This window comes from Pezoporus flaviventris, unplaced genomic scaffold (genome assembly GCF_033815535.1).
Source record: "Pezoporus flaviventris isolate CSIRO_AGI_PZ_B2104156 unplaced genomic scaffold, CSIRO_AGI_Pfla_v1 ptg000007l, whole genome shotgun sequence".
NCBI classification, from domain to species: Eukaryota; Metazoa; Chordata; class Aves; order Psittaciformes; family Psittacidae; genus Pezoporus; species Pezoporus flaviventris.
In genome coordinates, this window is record NW_026892555.1 from 23,393,183 (window position 1) to 23,398,166 (window position 4,984).

The window sequence follows — 4,984 nt, forward strand, 5'->3', positions numbered from 1 at the left end:
GGGGATCTGGCTGCGGGCAGTGGGATATTTTCCTCTGTCGCGCTTAGGGCAGCGGCGCGGAAGCTTCTGTGCCGCTCCGGCACGGCGGATGTAGTCGTGTGTCACAGGCTTCCCTCGATGAACGGTGGTGATTCTGGTCCTTGTGACAACAGCCTTCTCCTGGTGAACATTTTTTCACTGTGAAATTTCTGTTTTAAATGCGTATTGCTCAAAACCTGATTTATTTTATTTATTTTTTTTTTAATGACAACCGGAAAAGTCAGTGAATGCAGGGTAAACAAGTCACGCTAACTTTCCCTAAGGAAATCCTGTAGGACACTTAGTTTTTTAGGACCCCGGTTTTGTCCTTCCGACCTAATACTGATGCTGCTTCTCTAAATTTTCCTTCAGATGCTGGTGCACGCTGTGCCATCCTTCATCGCCATTCTTTGTGCTGGTGCAGGCTCACAGCTTTCCTTAGTGCATATGTGTTGTTGGTTAGGCAGGAAGGGAGGAGAGGAGGTGTGTGTGGATGTCCTTATTCCTATCACCCTGGGCCTGCCCTAGTGCAGCGTGGGGCTTTCTGCAGTGACTGCACCGAACTCCTTTGTTTACATGCTTCAACAGTCTTCACATGACACAGGGTGGCTGGAGTAATTTTCACCCCTTTCTGGTATAAGATTTCAAAAATGGCATTCACTGATAGCAGATACTGCAATTTGAGGGGTAAAGACAGCATCAAAAGTGCCCCATTTGTTGGAGGGTTAGAATGCCTGGTTTTCTTTGCGTGTTTGTCTTCGGACTTTCTGATGTGCTGAGTAAAACACAAGTGAAGCAGAACACTGGGACATGTGTCCTAAGTGGGTTTGCAGCCAACCTGTACTCGATACCTGAGGAGTGGGGCTGGTTCTTGCACGGGGAGTTTTTGCTTTGTGACCTATGCCTAGCCTGCGATTCAAGGGTATAGAGGAATTCTTTGCATGGTTTCCCTTTCAGGTCTTAGTTTAGTGCAACATCTTAAAAAAGATTTTCTACTTTAGTAAAGAAGTCCAGGGGTACAGTTCTGCAATGACTCCACCCTGGAGCCTGCCAGGCAGACAGTGCCTGTTTGGTTGGCTGGTCATCTTCCAGTGAAATGTCATCATCCATTCCAGACGGCTTCCTTCCCAAAGCTTGCTTGGCTTTGGAGATGCAGCCCTTATCTTTGTGAGAGCAATTTTTGGATGGGTCCCTGCTCCTTTAAGTGTGATTTGTTGTGCTCTGGCATATGCATTTCTTTTTTTCCCCTCTTATGCCTTATTATCTCATCCTGTTCTGACTCTTTCTGTGAGCATCAGACTCCCCAGCTTTTTGCTACAGCAGGCTGCCATGACACATAGTAATTCCTTTCACAGGTTAAGTTGTACCCTAAAAGTATTTTTAATTCCCATTGAGTCTTTTAAGTTCTTCATTAAATTAATGGGTTTGTTTTACTTATTTATTGTGGAAGCTGTTTGCCACTAATTGCTACTGTGGTGCTGTTACCTTTTATTTTTATCTTTCTTGGGTAACACATTTCCTAAAATGCCTGTTTTCCAGTCACAGTTACCATTCCACCCTCTTTCTTTCATGCCTGCAGTATCTGGTCTGACAACATCCACCAGTTGGTCAGGTTCCTGGGTTGTGGTGCCCAGGCCTCTGGCATTGTACTCCCATCCTGGATTCTTCTCCCTGGCTGTTCGTTCATTATCCCAGGCCTGGTTAAGCACAGTCTTTGCATGTGTGTCACCTTCCAGATGACATCAGTGTTGTTGCTTACAGGAATATACTAGGGCACTTTAGGGATGATGACCTCTCAAGGCTCCTCCCAGCACCTTGTTGCTGTATTTCTCTCCTCTGACACTCCTGTTTCCCACCTGCTATCTGTCTAACTTCCATCCCTTTTGCTAATCTCCGTTAAACTATTTTTCTGCTCTTTTTGTATTAGTTCTGGTTTCCCACCATGTGTCCTTTTGTGCCACTTTCTTTCAGGCCATTTTTGAAACTACTCACACGTTCCTTTGTGCCATGGAGTTGGTCTTAACACCACCCCCTGACCATGGCAAGAGATCTGTGGGCCCTCTTATTTATTTCCCAAAGCTTATTCCCAATTTATGTTGAAGAAACCTGTGACTTTGCACATCTTGCTGTCTCCATTTTTTTCCTGTGAGCTCCATGTCTCCCAGCATGCTTTATTCCTCCATAGGAGTGTCTCCAGTTCACCCCAGTACCACCTACAACTCCATTATCTTTTCCTGCACAGACCTTTGGTCTGTGCCAGGTCTCCCACCTGTATCCCACTCTTGCCATCTGTGCTCATGTTTTCCTTCAGAACATGGACCTGCTGGAGAGGGTTCAGAGAAGGGCCACAGAAATGATCAGGGGGTTGGAGCACTTCCCCTAAGAAGAAAGACTAGGAGACTTGGGATTGTTCAGCCTGCAGAAGAGAAGACTCCAGGGACACCTTATTGCAGCCTTTCAGCTCTTACTGAAGGAGTGTATTAGAAAGACAGGGAGAGACATTTTAGCAGGGCTTGTTGCCCTGCTAAAGGGCATAGGATGGGTGGTGATGGTTTTAAACTAGAAGAGGGGAGATTCAGGCTGGATGTGAGGAAGAAGTTCTTTACAATGAGGGTGATAAAATACTGGCACAGGTTGCCCAGATAGATGGTGGATGTGCCATACCTGGAGACATTCAAGACCAGGCAGAATGTGGTTCTGGGCAACCTTATCTAGTTGAAGATGTCCCTGATCATTGCAGGGGTGTTGGGCTAGATGATCTTTGAAGGTCCCTTTCAACCCAAACTATTCTATGATTCTATGATCAACTTTTTACAACTGGAACAGGAGAATCAGCAGAGCTGTATCATTTTGATGGAATTTGTTAATGGTTACCACCAATTTTTAATCTCTTCAACTGCTTTTGTTAACCAAATTCTGTCCTCTCCACTTCCATCAGTCAATAAATAACTCTCTGCCAATACCAATATCGTTCCTTGAAATTGGTTAGCTGGGTGTGACATTCGAACAGTTCCGTTTTACCTTGCAGGAAAGAAATACCACTGACTTGTGGGGCCAGCCATGTGCTGAAATCAATGATGTTGTGTTGAGAGCCACTCAAATTTAATCTTGCAAAGCTGATTCTTCTCATATCCAGAGCTGTAGCTGCTGCCGGCAGCAAGGGAGTCACTGCAGATAAAAATGCAGGGCTGGAAATCCTCTGCCAGTTACTGAAATGACTGACACTAGCTGACCTGGTTGCAATACTGTTGCAGGTTGTCTCAGGAGAGAAGCATCTGACTGGGACTGTGCTTCTCCTGCACAGTAGTATGTGTGATGATGCCCATGTATTAGATCTGCAAAGCTGCTCTTGCCCAGAAGTCTCCAAAGAGCCCATAAATATAACCGAAGTAAGCAGTGTCATTTGCAGCTGTAAGGCATTGTGTTACTTAAGCAAAATACAGATTTTTGTTTGTTTTGTTTTCTATGTTTAAAAAAAAATATATATATTTATCTGGTCCCTTCCAATCTCTAACATACTGTGATACTGTGATCTCCAGGAGTTTAGATCTGTTTATCCATGAGCATGAGAGAGTTTCCCAGCTTGGGGCAAGAATGAAAACAGGCAAGTCCTGTATAGCCAATGGGGCTCCTGGATTTTCAGCTTCTGAAGTGTTTCTATGAAGGGATTTGCAGTATTTTAACTATGCCTGCTGAACTAGCAGGAGGAGGCAGTGCCATGTTTTCAGTGGATCTGGAAGCAATTTCAGCCAGTGCGTCTCCCTGCCCTGCTACAAAACACCTCTTCATGTATGCCAGTAAAACTAGTTGTGGAGCTTCACGTTGTGGTCCAGCTCCCCAGCATGTGGGGTGGGGCCAGGAATGTCCTGAACTAGTTTCGCCACTGAAAACGGATGTATGGAACCACAGCTTTGTTTAAACTGATACAAAGTCTTCATATGAAGTCCAACCTAGAGGGCTGCTACTCCTGTTGCAAGTGGAACCCTGAAGCGCTGAGAGAACAGCAAGCTTAGCTACTGAAACTAAAGAGGGACCTGCCAATTCCTGATGCGCACACATAACATCTTATTTTATTAAGAAGCTGATCCAGAAACAAGACATAGATAATAAGGTCTAATTATCACTAAGAAAAGCACAGGTACCAGTCGGCAGTTCAGAGACGTTACACATCCTTTTCTAGACCTCCTCAAGACACATGGTACAGTTTTGCTGTTATAGAGCTCCTACACAAAGCTCATGTAACCACACACTGCTTGCATAAGATGAGTTCCACATCATTGTGCTGGACAAGGGCGGACTTTGGTTTCATGCTGTCTCTAATGCATGTAAAACTTAGTTGTTCTTGCAGAAGGGCACTGGATGCTAAACAAGAACATGAGCTACAGAGAGGTTCCAAGGAATTGTTTTACATGTACTTGAGAGAGACGATGGTTTCTCACATCTGAAAAGGGGTAGTTTTGAAACGGGAAAAGCTGCGAAGGAAATTCTTCAAGCAGGACTGCATTTAGCCAGGGTTCATCCGGAGCTAAATCCCGCGAACCCCAGCCGTAGCAAGGCTCGGAGCACGCTGCAGTGGGGTCTCCAGAACGCCGGGGCACCACCCGCTGCTCACACGCTCATCCTGCAGCACGAGGGCAGCGGCAGCGGCCCCGCTCCGCCGCGGGCCCACAGCTCTTCCGCCTCTGCCTCCAGCGGGCGGGGACAGCTGAGGAAAAAGCCGGCGCCACCCATCCGCTCTCGTCCGGTGCAGTGGGAGCGCCGCGAGTGACCCCGCACCTCTCCCGGGCCGGGGGGGGTCGCAGTAGGTCCGCAGCCTCGCCCACCGGCAGCCCTTTGCGGAACACGACCCAGGCCCCGGCTCCCTTCCCCTCTCCTCACGGCGCTCAGAGAGGTGGACACTCAGGCGCGGAGCAGCACCTCCCACCCCAGCTCAGCCCCGCCTCGCCCCGCCCCGCCCGCCTCTGTG